The sequence below is a fragment of the Marmota marmota genome, unplaced genomic scaffold (assembly GCF_001458135.2).
Source record: "Marmota marmota marmota unplaced genomic scaffold, marMar, whole genome shotgun sequence".
Lineage (NCBI taxonomy): Eukaryota > Metazoa > Chordata > Mammalia > Rodentia > Sciuridae > Marmota > Marmota marmota.
In genome coordinates, this window is record NW_026000075.1 from 15917 (window position 1) to 29536 (window position 13620).

At 46.5% G+C, this 13620-nt stretch overlaps 1 pseudogene; it reads left to right on the plus strand.

Annotated features, from left to right (window-relative positions):
• The window catches only part of LOC107149509, a 2254-nt pseudogene extending 328 nt beyond the window's left edge, over positions 1-1926 (plus strand).
• The last annotated feature ends 11694 nt before the right edge of the window (positions 1927-13620 follow it).

The window sequence follows — 13620 nt, forward strand, 5'->3', positions numbered from 1 at the left end:
TTGCCTGGATATTTAGATCTGTCCTTAAGGTCTGTGAATCTGACCTCAGGTAAGCCAGGCCTCATGGGGAGCTCTGGGTTGCTCTAGACTACAACTGAATCTGGCTCTGGTTTCATGTGCAGGTGGCTTGCCCTGAGTGGGGAGTGGGACTTTGCCCTGGTTACTGGCCTCCTCTTTCTGGTCACCTTCAGCAGCCTGCTGTCTCTGAACTTCTCTGACACTGGCATCTTACACTGAGGTGAGGCCTCAGACCACTGAGAAAAGGAGGTGGCATCACAAGGGCTGATGCCCACAGGAGTAATTTCTAAAATGCTAACCCCACCTATGGTTCAGGGTCCATTCTCCCCATGTCATCATTACTTAGTCATCATTGTGGCATTTTGTTTCCCAAGGTACTGAGGTGTGTAAAAACAGAATCCTGGAGGGTTTCCAGTTGCTTTGGAAGGGAGGGATGGGCAGTCTGGACAGAGGGACCAGCAGGCTCTTCCAAACCACATTAGTCCTTCCACACTCACCTCTTCCCATTTCACACATAACTTGAAGAACTGATCACTATTCCAAAGGGGAGAGCTCCATACAGAGCTCTTGTGGCTGGAAACCCCCTTCTCTTAGTCTGCCAACCCATCAGAGTGGTCAGCTTGATCAACAAGGGCCAGGATTTCCCTGCCCACTTCTTTCCAATCCTTCTTGTTGCCCTAGAAAAGCTATGGGGCTGCCTCTGGCAGCCACATGATGGAAGGGCCTCCTGCCACTGCCCAAACCTCTTCCCATGCCAGGCTACTTTGAGCAGGATCCTGAGGCAGCATACATCACTTGGATGTATCGAAAGGCATTTCAGATACTCAGGTGCCCCCATTGCTTCTTCCATCACCCACCCAGGACCTTCCACTGTGTATATTGTAATATTTGTGTGGAGGTGAGCACCCCTCTTCCCTGTCCCCTCACCAATCCATCACTGGGCACCTGGCCAGGACCAGGAACCTCACAGCATAAGGAGTTGGTATGAGACTATCTTCCCACACTGCTTAAAAGATCCCAGCCACTCTTGATCACTTACATTTCTTATCACCTCTGTGTCTGCACTTGTCCTGAGAGAGTGGCCCTTTTACACAGGAACTGACATGCAGTGGGCATCACATCTGTGCTGAGCCAGGTGGAGTCAGAGAGGGAAAGGTAGCGCCTGTCCCATCCCCTAGGTTGTTGATACTAGATACCTAGACCCTTAGGCCAGCTGCCCTGTTCTGGGGATCCTTTCCTGTCCTCATCTGGGTGTCCAAGTTGGAGGGTTTCCTGGGTTCTGAGTACTCTTCTCTCATATGTACACCTTGCACAGTTTTCCAAGTGCAGAAGCCTGGCTGGGGAAGGGTGTTCTTTATGTCCTTATCTTGTATCTGAGAAAACAGAGGCCCAGAGTTATTGTATATCCTGCTCCAGGTGACACCAGGCAGGTCTAGTCTTTAAAGACCTCACTCATAACCGGTGACCTGATGAGCCATGGCATCCTAACTGTGCTCTAACAGTGGAAATGCCAGGTTCTCCCTGAGATGGGAGCCCCATATGTGGGGCCAAGAACAGGCAGCCTAGAGGGTCAGGTTGGGCAAGGCCTGATAATTTGAGGGTGATGGAGGCCAGGCTAGATAGAACCTCGAGGTCTGCCTCCTCTCCCCAGAGGAGTCTTACCACCACTGTAGGTGGGTGAACAACTGCATGTGGCATGGTAACATCAGGCAGATCCTGCTGCTGCTTGGGTCTCTTTGTCTGTACCTGGGTGCCCTGCTGGTGACATGTGTCATCTTCCTGGTGCACCCCAGAGATATGCCATTGTCCTTGGACAAGGCCATGACTTGTCCATGCAGTCCCCAGGACCCACATTGGAAACAGCAGCAGTTTGTAGAGGGAGGGGCAGGAAGCCAAGGGGTGGGATAACAGAGGGCTGGACTGATGTGGGCGGGTGTAGAGGGAAAAGTCCCTTGGGAGGACTTGTCCAGAATGAGTGGAAGGTGAGTGGAGTCAGGGAGCTAGGTGGGGTAGGATATATTGTGGAGTTGAGAATCTAGGTGGCCAGAGAGATCGGTAATGAAGGTAAGAAAGGGAGAGGTAGGAAGACAGTGTGGTACAGTGAGGTTTCCATTGGGTGTACTGGACTAACTGTCCAGTGCAGGGAGGTAGAGTAGGTGGGTGGGGCCATATGAGGGAAGGGCCATGGAGGGCAGAGTCTCATCAAGGGGCGGGGCCAGTGAGCAACTGTCCCCAGGGTTGGCTTCTTAGCTCACACACAGCTTCCTAGGGGCTGTACCCACCACAGCCATCCTTCTGCCATTCATTTTGGGGCTGTTGATCCAGGCTGTAGCTGTGAGTACCACCAGGTGCCCCAGAGGGACATATAAGTGGGGCCCAGGGCCTATGTCGGGATACCTGGCTGTGCAGAGTGAAGTTGCACTTCTGCCACCCACCACTTTCTATGCTTTCTCCACTTCCCTTGGCCTCATTAGTCCTTCCACACCTACCTCTTCAGATGCAGCTCAGACCTCTCATCCACTTGGAGCTCACTGGTCCTTCTCCCTCCTGGGTGCATTGCTTCCAGAGCCTACTGTGTGCTAGGTGTGCTAGGCTGTGGGTTATTTGAGCGATGGGTAGAGAGGTGAGTAAGTACATGGTGCACTTCTGTTGATGAGCAACCTGCAATCACAATAACACCGGAGACACCCAGGAACACTGTGATCAGGGTTGGTCCTGAGTGGTGCAGCCGAGTGAAAGGAGCTGAGAGTGTGGCGAGGCTGTACTCCCTGTCCTAGGTGTGATTGCGGAGAGGCAGAGGACAGGAGGGCATGGCCTGTGAGCAAAACACCAGTGCTAAAAGGCACAGAATCCCAAAAGTAGGAAGTTAAGAGAATGATGAGGATATGGCTCTAATTGAAGCCCAAGGTGGCATGGGCAGTGAAGTTGATCCCCTGGGGGTCAGGATTAAAAAGGTCCAGAAAGTCAAGAATGGAATTCAGTTTAGATGCAGTAAAAAGCTGGGAGCAATGGTAGAATTTTTTTTAAGTTGTTACTTAAGGAATAATTTACACACAGTACAATTCACCCTTTTTCATCTATGGTTAAGGATTTTGACACATGGATACTGTCCTGCACTCTCCACCGGGATCAAGGTTAGCTGTACTATTCACTATAGCTAAACTGTGGAACCAATCTAGATGCCCTTCAGTAGATGAATGGACAAAAAAAAATGTGGCTTATACACAATTGAATATTACTCAGCAACAAAAGAGAATAAAATCTTGGCATTTGAGTAAATAAATGGAGTTGGAGAAAATAATACTAAGTGAAGTAAGCCAATTCCCAAAAAACAAATGCCAAATGTTTTCTCTGATATAAGGTGACTGATTTATAGTGGGATGGGGGTAGGGGAGCATGGGAGGAATAGACAAACTCTAGATAAGGCAGAGTAGTGGGATGGGAAGAGAGCAGGCAGGGGGTTAGCAATGATGGTGGAATGTGATGGACATCATTATACAAAGTACATGTAGGAAGAAACGAATTGGTGTGAACATAATTTCTATACAACCAGAGGTATAAAAATTGTGCTCTATATGTGTAATATAATTGTAATGTATTCTGCAGTAATTTATTTTAAAAATCAGAAAAAAGAAATAGCAGAATAATGACTGCCAGGGGCCCAGGGGTGGTTGGGCTGTGGACTGGTAAGGTGCTGGTCACAGGAGACCAAATTACACTTAGATGGGAGGGTTGAGTTGAAAGGGTCTACTATCCAATATAATGACTACAGTTAACAACATACAACAGAATGACTACAGTTGGTAATGTTATATACACTTGAAAATGACTCAGAGAGTCGATTTTAAGGGTTCTCATCACAAATAAGTAATGAAAGAATGCATATGTTCAATAGTTTGACTCAGCTATTCTTCAATGAATATGTTTCAAGATATGTTGTATGCCATAATTATGTTCAAGTTATCATCATCATCATCATCAGGGATTGATCCCAGGGTTGCTTAACCATTGAGTCACAACCCCAACATATTTTATTTTTTATTTTGAGACAGAATTGTGTCATAAAGCCTGCCCTGTTAATGAGGGAAACTGGGAGATTATTTAGTTGTGTAGATTGCCCACCTCCTCCCCACCTTCTTGTTACCCAGTGATACTATTTCTTTCTCTCTCTTAACAGAAAGAGAAAGAAATAGAGATAGGATGAGCAACCAGCACTGCCTGGTTCAATTAGCACTGGGCCTGAGAGTGGATAACCATCACCAAACTTCTCCCCATGCCATCTCCCCAGGAACCATATTATATGGTCTCTGTATTAGCCCGCTTTCTCTGGCTCTAACAAATTACCCAAGAATGGGTACTTTATTAAGAGATGAGGTTTATTTAGCTGAAGTCCAACATTTGGCAGCCCCTGTGACTAACCTTTGGTGAGAGTGCTCACAAAATGGTGAGTGGCATCATGGTGGGAGGACATCCAAGGTGTTGAGACTTCATGGCCAGAAACTGGGGAGGATGAGTCTTGTTCTTTTTATAGCAACCCTCTCTCACAGGAACTAATGGGGGTCCATGAGAATTTCATTACTCCCTTCCAAGGGCCTCATCCCCAGTGGCACAATTACCTCCCTCTAGGCCCCACCTCTTGCAGGTGCTACCAGCTCAACACTGCCACACCCAGGACCAGCTTCCAGCCTATGAACCTTTGAGGGACAAACCAGATCCCATCCTCACCACCTCCAACAAAGCCACCATTGTAAGAGCAGGATGTCCCAGTCTACAAGTGTGAATGTGAGGGCAGGGGAGGGTTGCTCTCAGATGGCACTGGAAGCAGCCAGAGCCCCCATTCCAGAACTTCTCTGATGTCACACTTGTAGTCATGGTACTCTGGGTGCCAAGTCAGGAAAGGAGGGGTTGGCTCTCATTTGTTTGAGAGCAGGCAACGAAGCATGACTATCTCAAATGCTTTCTGGTCCCCACCCGCAAACCCAGCCAGATCCTGGCTTTTCTCGAGCCTTTGGGTTTGTTTGACTATGGCAGCACTGGTCTCTCTAAGCCTGTTCTTCACCTTTCCATAAGTCTCCATGCCAGCTGTCGGGTTTCTCACCAAGAGACAGATGGGAAATAGACAGTGAGAGTGCAGAGGCAGGGAAGTGGAGGGAGGCCAGGAGGGGAAGGAGGATATTTAGTGAGAAGCACAGATATGGGAGTCTGGTAATCCTGGTGACATTTAGTGGAGGGAATGGGGTCTGTCTCTCGCCTGGATATTCAGATCTGCCCTTAAGGTGTGTGAGTCTGATCTCAGGTGAGCCGGGCCTCACAGGGGCTCTGGGTTGCCCCAGACTAGAACTGAGTCTGGCCCTGATTTCAGATGCCAAGCACTGGCCCAAGATGGAGAGTGGGTCTTTCCCATGGCCACAGGGCTTCTCTGCCTCCTCACTATGTACAGCCTCATTTCTATGAATGCTTCAGACCCAGGCATCTTACACAGAGGTAAGGCTCAGACCTGTGGGAGAGGGAGGTGGCACCCCAAGGGCTGGTGCCTACAGGGGTAATTTCTAAAGGGCTGAGCCCCCCTTGGCCTCAGGGTCCCTTCTTACCCTGTCATCATTACTTGGGCCCTGGCACTTCATTTCCCAAGCCACTGTATTGTGAAAAAAAACAGAATACTGGAGGTTTCCCAGTTGCCTTAGAAGAGAGGCCTGGGCAGACTGACACAAGAGGCCAACAGGCTCTTCCAAAACCACGCACTTCACTCTTCCTCCTTCCCATTTCACACATGACTCCAAGCACTGATCACTATTCCAAAGGGGGGAGCTCCATGTAGATCTCTTGTAGCTGGAAAGTCCTTCTCTCTGACTGCCCATTCATCTGAGTGGTCAGTTTGCTCAACAGGGACCAGGATTCCCCTGCCCACCTCCTCCCCATCTTCTTGTTGCCCAGTGATACTATGGGTTGCCCTGAGCAGCAGAGTGATACAAAGGCCTCCTCCACTGCCCAAACCTCTTTCCCTGCCAGGCGCCTTCAAGCAGGACTCTGAGGCTCCCTACATGGCATGAGTGAATGACAGGTTATACGAAATGCCGTGGTGTCCCACCTGTTATTTTCACTGCCTGCCCTGAACCTTCCACTGCAAAAGCTGTGACATTTGTGTGGAGGTGATTGCTCCTCCTCCCTGTCCACTCACCAACCTATCTCCTGGCACCTGGCCAGGACTAGGAACCTCACATCATGAGTGGGCCAGGTGGGGGTATAAGACCATGTTCCCAGAGTGCTTCAAGTGGCTCTCAGCCACTGTTGGTCACTTATATATGTCATCACCTGTGTGTCTGCACCTGTCCAGGGAGGCTGGCCTTGTTTGCACAGGTGTTGATATGCAAAGGGCATCACAACTGTGCTGGGCCTTGTGGAGTCACGGGGAGGAAAAGCCGTGACTGTTCCCTCCCCTAGCTTGTTGATAGTAGATCCCCAGCCCTTTAGGCTGACTGCTGCCATGTCCTGGGGATCTTTGCCACTCTTGGTCTGGGTGTCCCTGTTGGAGGGTTTCCTGGATTCTGAGTGCCTTTCTCTGATGTGCACACCCTGCTCGGGTTCACAAGTGCAGATGGCTGGTTGGGCAAGGGTGTTTTTTCATCCTCATCCAGTGTCTGAGAAAACAGAGGCCCAGAGATGTTCTATCCTGCTCCAAGTGATACCAGGCAGGTCTTGTCTCTAAAGAACTCACTCAGGACAGGTGAACTGATGAGCTATGGGGCTAACTGTGCTCTACCCCTGGAAATGCCAGGTTCTCCCTGAGAAGGGAACCTGTGTGTAGGGCCAAGAGCAGGCGGCCTAGAGGGCTGAATTGGCATATGCCTCAAGATGAGGTGGTAATGGAGGCCAATCCAGACAGATCCTCAGTCCTGCCTCCTCTCCCCTAGGAGTTCGACCACCATTGCAGGTGTGGGGCACCAAAACATCCGGCTCTTCCTGCTACTCCTCCTGTGCCTGTGCCTCTACCTGGGTGCTGTGCTGACCACCTGCATGGTTTTCATCATGCACAGGAGGCACATGGCATTCCTGGACTATACCATGACGTATCCACACAGTCCCAAGTGCCCACCCTGAGAAGAGCTGATGTGGTGGGGAGGGAGGGGCAAAAAGCCAAGGAGGGACAGAGGAGAACAAGGGCTGGGCTAGAGGGAGAAGTCATGTGGGAGGACTTGTGAAGGAGATGTGGAAGGCCAGTGATATAGGCCGGGTAGGATGCCTTTAGAGGTAAGAATCTAGGGGGGCCACAGAATAGGGTAATAAAAGTTGAAAAGGGACATGTGGGTGGACAGTGTGGTGGAGTAAGGTTTCCCTTGGGTGTAGCATCATTTGTTGAATAGGCTATCTTTTCTCCAGTGAATGTTTTGGCACCCTTGTCTAGTATGTGATAACTGTATTTATCAGGGTTTGTCTCTGTGTCCTCTATTCTGTACCATTGATCTACAAGTTTATTTTGGTGCTAATACCATGCCATTTTAAGTACTAAAGTTCTGTAGTATAGTTTAAAGTCTGGTATTGTATGCCTCCTGCTTCACTTTTCTTGCTAAGGATTGCTTTATCTATTCTGTGTCTCTCATTTTTCCAAATAAATTTTATGATTGTTTTTTCTATTTCTATGAAGAATGTCATTGGGATTTTCATAGGAATTACATTAAATCTGTATAACACTTTTTGGTAGTATGGCCATTTTGACAATATTAATTCTGCCTATACAGGAGCATGGGAGATCTTTCCATCTTCTGAGGTCTTCTTCAGTTTCTTTCTTTAGTGTTTTGTAGTTTTCATTGTAGAGGTCTTTCACCTCTTTTGTTAGATTGATTTCCAGGTATTTTATTTTTGAGGCTATTGTGAATGGAGTAGTTTTTCTAATTCCTCCTTCAGTGAACTCATTGTTGACATATAAGAATGCATTTGATTTATGGGTGTTGATTTGATATCCTGCTACTTGGCTGAATTCATTTATTAGTTATAGAAGTTGTCTGTTGGAATTTTTGGGATCTTTTAGATATAGAATCATGTTATCAGCAAATAGTGATATTTTGAGTTCTTTTTTTTTTCTATTTCTATCCATTTAATTTATCTCTTTTGTTAATTGCTCTGGCTAGAGTTTCAAAGATGATGTTGAATAGAAGTGGTAAAAGAGAACATTCTTGTTCCAGTTTGTAGCAGGAATACTTTCAATTTTTCTCCATTTAGAATGATGCTGGTCTTGGGTTCAGCATATATAGCTTTTACAATGTTGAAGTGTGTTCCTACTATCCCTGGGTTTTCTGGCATTTTGAACATGAAGGTGTGCTGTATTTTGTCAAATCCTTTTTCCGATTGCTCCTGTGAAATAATATGCATTCAATGAATAATGGGATTCTAATTGGGTAATACCCATATAAGTGTATTACCCAATACTGATAATCTCATTTGACAGTTGATCTAGATGTCTCCTCCACTAGACTGTAAATGATGAGAGACTAAACCTATTTTCAACTCACCATTTTAGTGAAATGGACCTAGCACCATGTCTGGACATGGTGTTTCCTTCATATTTGTTCTACAGATAATGTTGCTTAATTTTGCCTTTAAAGGATTTCTTGAAAATTTTATCTACATTTTAGCAATAAATGTAAAATGATGAAAAATATCAGTAGACCCAGGTTAAAGATGTAATCCTCCTGTGCCCCAGCTTTCTGATTCTTACCCAGGGGATTTAAGGGTTAATCATCCATGACACTTTTACCAACTGGTTGAAATAATCTGGGGTAGGTGGGCTAAGGATTATGAAGTTAAGCATGTGCTCTTAAGGAAAGAGTCAAGTTCAGAGTGGCTGTATCCATGCTGATCACATATGCTCCCATGGTCACCCAGCTGAGAGGAAGGGGGACCAAGGCAAAATCACACATCACCAATGTTTTACATGAATGTCTTTTTAAAAGTATATCCTTGAAAGAGGGTCTCAGTGTATTGCTCAGACTTCCCTCCAACTCCTAAACTCAACTGATCCTCCTGCCTCAACTTCCAAAGTAGCTGGGACTACAGGTATGTGGACCTGCATATCCAGCTTCTCACAACTATTTTTTGAGCTCACAAGCTCTGTAAGTCCAATACAACTCAAGCAATTTATTTATAAATAATTGCTTTTCTCTTGCACTTAATGATTTTTCAATTAAATTCAGCAGCATATACAGAACACTTACGACCTTAAGAACATGCTGGTTGTGCTCAGTACACAGGTGTTTTGTTCACCACTCACTGTTTTCACTCTTGCTGCTGGGATTGAACACAGAGCCTCTTGCATGATAGGCAAGAACTCTGCCACTGAGCTACATCTCTGCACACACACACACACACACACACACACACACAGAGTTTCTTTTTTATTTTTTCTTTTGGGGGCTAAAATGGATCTCTACTCTTTGTTTTTACAATGGCTGTATAATCAATTAATCAATTAGTAATAGTATAATAATTAAAAACTAAGTTTCCACATATAAGTGTATTACTCATAGGAAAAATAAAAAACACCAAAGTGCTAAGCTTCATAGAACATACTGAACTGTTGAATATTTTTTAACTTCTAGCAGCTATACAGCCTCTCAAAAGTCATTAGTGTTAAGGAGAGATTACAATAAATCACTGAGTCAATCTTAAACCAGGAGATGGAAACTTTATTCACCAGCCAGCATTCCAGATCCACCAGCTTGTGGGCCAAAAGGTAGGCTGCAAGTCTACAAAATTTGACCCCCTCCCAGGGTTTTAGTACACTATTTTATAGTCCAAAACCATATTAAGGCATAAGTGGCTGTTGCTATGATCCAAAACCATAAACAAATGTCATGAGATCTAAAATCATAAGCAGAAAAGGGAGTGGGCCAAAATATCACTAGGTGAGTACAATTTAAAGAATGGTTACTAACATCTACACAATCAATCTCAGACATTGTCTAAGAAAAAATAGGAACCAAAGAGAGAACACTTTTACATTGTATAAGAATTGCCATTTTGTGTTGCCAAACATGCTATGCTCAGCAAATGTTGATGGGTACAGAGGTGGGGCTTTCCATGGGAAAAGCATTTCTTACATGATGTGGAGTCTCAGGGCAAGATGGAGTCTGTTTGGTCATTGCCCAGATAGCCTGGCTCATAATATTAGGACCCAGAGTTAAATTTTGAAATCCCAAAATGGTCAATGGTAGATAAATGACTTAGTGCACAGTTGCCAAACAACCAGATCTTCTTTGTCAGAGAAAAGTGAGGATTTTTCGTGTCTTTATTATGCTCAGGTCAGTGAGGATGGGTGGAAATTACTGATGCTTATCACCAAACTAGTCAAGTATGCATGTGTGTGTGTGTAGGGGATTACATAAAATATTTCTATGAAGCCACTCCCATACCTGTACTTTAGGTACAGAAATGTCTGATTAACTTTAAAAAGACAAAAGTAAAACAGAAATTAAAACACCAGTGGCTGATCTCAGTCAGTTCAGACCACACCTCTTTCCTGTCCTGTCACCACAGACAGTTCACCAGCTAGGTAATGAAGCTGCAAAGCAGACAGTCGTGTTTTTAGCTGTGCCCTGCTGTTGTTCAGGGACTCTGACCCAGGGAACAGATTTAGGGTATAGGCTCAAGGTCATAAACATGAACTTCTGAGCATGTATGTTGGAACCTTTTACCTCCTTTGGGACTTTGGCCATTATTGGGTGTTGGCTGAGGTGGCCTCATGGGTTCTTCCAGAGCATTTCCCTATAAGTGACCTGGCTGGATTGGCGAACACAGACTTTAAGCCCGCACGCGTGGGCTTTTGACCTTAGCCCCACCTGTTTAACCTGAAATCTGCCTAGGCCTCTAGTGTTATTAACTAACTGCCCCCTATTGGTTCTTAATACTTTCTCTCCTTACTCCCTCCTTCTATCACTGTATAACCTTGTCCCTGACACAATAATGTTGAGATTTGCTGCACCTTCATGGCAGACATAACTCCTGGCTCAGTGTGGTTTCTTCCCAATCTTGGGGTGGGGACTGGGCTGCGACACTTACCCTGTTGCTCAGCCCCTTGGAGACGACAGGCTGGTCTTGCCTGTCTCCCACATACCCTTGTCGCAGGGAGCAAAACATGTACCCCCAACCCCTTATGTAACCTGTTGGCAGTGTGACCACTTTGTTTGAAGTGCATATAAAAAGAGCCTATGGAAATGGTTGTGAGGAGGGGATAAAATGGAACTGGCTAGGGGCTGAAGCTGAAGCTGGCTAATGGCTATGGCTGCCTCTGAATAAAGGATGACCAATATTCCCACCATGTCTTACATCTTCTTCTACCTGCTAAATCTGTTTCCTGGGTCTGAGCCCCCACATGATAATTGGCATAGTTGGCAGGATGTTCCACAGGTGAGAGATGCTTTAATCCTGGTGGACAGGAGGGACCTGTGGCTAATGAGCACCTTGTAGCACTCAGTTGCCAAGGTCCTATTAGCACAAATTCCTGTGTAGAGTTGGGATATGGTGAATAGGTCCCTTGTGAGCATAGAGAAGACTTCTGATTACCCTGCAGTGAATGTGGATCTGCTGGAGCAGATTGTGAACTGAGCAGTTGTGCCCAGGTGCCAGCCCATGGCCAAGGACAAAGATGGCAGTGGTGGTGCCAGTGAGACAGAGTAACAGTCTAAGGAGCTGCATGCACAGCTGCTGGGGCCATGGGGTAAATGTGTCTTACAGCTCTGAGAGCAAACACTGATGCAGCTTTACCAGAGACTGCCAAGAATAAGAAGTCAGAAGATAAGGAAGAAGCCTTGAGAACCAGAGTATGGTTGCCAGAAGAGGATCTGCATACTTGACAATACCCCTCAGCCTCCCCCATCATGCTGATGGAGTCCCAGTAGGAGGAGGAAGGTTAACGCCTGCAAGCCCAGCCAGTGGTCAAGGAGAAAAATCAAACAGTGCAGCTGATGGTTCTGATGGGCAGCTGCCAGCAGGGCTGGCACAGTAGTCAAGTTCACCTCATTCCAACAGTAGAGTTGGAGATGGTGGACTTGGGAAAATAATTTGGACAGAGGCCAAGAGAGCCCCTGGCCAATTTGTTGTTAATGCCTGTGAGATTTAAAGGTGCTGCTGGCTGAGAAGGGCAAGACACCCCATGTGCTACATGTTATGGATCCTGCACAGACTTCTGACTTAGATGTACTGGAGGCCAGCAGGAGCCAGGAGAGCCCTGTATACTGGAAGCTGGTAGGCACCACAGAACCCAAATGTGCCAGGAGCCAGCCAGTGCCAAGAGAGCCCAAGTGTATTAGGAGTTGGCATGAGCCAAAAAAGAGAGAGGTGCTAGGGCCTATTACCTATGTAGGTGAATCAGAAACAAGCCCATACCTCAGAATAAGGCATCCATACTCTTTAGTGTTTGTTACACAAATGATTCCAGTCGTGGACAATTGCCCATGTGGCTGGCAGTGGCTCTGAAGTCAGAAACATGCACTGTTTGGTTTGATATAGGTATAAGACAAGGAAGCTAGTGAGCTGAACTAAATGGTGATAGCAAATGAAGCATTCCCCATGGTGATATGTACTGATAGTTGTGCTGTGTATTGGGGACAAGTTCTCTGTCAAGAGGCTTGGGAGCTAAGCCACCAAGAACAGGTAATTGTGGGGCATGTTATGGACCATGCCCCCCCATGACTAGCCCAGGGAATGATGAAGCAGATGCATCTGCTAGGGTGCAGTAATTAGAGTGGGTGCCTCCCACCAACTTGGTGGCTTAGTTGCACTGCTGCCCTCTTCAGGTATGAAGATGATGTGAAATGTAATCAAAGAGTGGGGTTTGCCTTTAATATGGGATGCCCTGGTAGAGGCTTACCAGGCATGTGTTTTCTGGGCTCCAGAGTGTACACACCCACCATGCTTTGGATTTCCAGATTGCCAGGTAATGTGGAGACACATCATTTTGACACAATTGTAGGTTGACAATCGCCCTGTATTGTTCGCCTTGACAGCAGTGGATGTGACCACAGGCTTGTTGTTTGCCTGACCCAGTGGTCAAGCAAGTCAGTGCACTATGATTTCACCCTGTGTTGTCAGCCTTGTATAACCAGCACATCACAATAGAAAGTGACCAAGGTACACATTTTACAGGTCAGGATGTATAGTGATCGGCAATTCAGATTCAATGGAAGCTGTATGTTCTATGTCACCCACAGGCTGCAGGCACGATAGAGAGATATAATGGGTTGCTTAAGCAAGGACTTAGGTCTGCAGCCAACACCTTCCACAAAGGGAGTGGGCACAGTGCCTATGGTTAGCTGTGAAAGCTCTGAATATGGGTCCCCAGTGAGGAGGAACAGCTACTGTGGAAGCTTTGCTGTGTCACACAGCAACACCAATGTGCATCCAGGTGACAACAAAGGATGCTGAACTTAAGACTGGGTTTGGAAAATGATGGAATGTTCTTTTGCCTGCTCCCACTGGAATGACTAGGGGGCAGACTGTGGATTGGACATGACTCTGGACAGAAAAGTTCTCCTACCTTCACTGGGTAGCCCTGTTTGCCCCACAGGGAACATGTTTGGAGTGTGATCTCCTTTTAATGCCATGGATAAC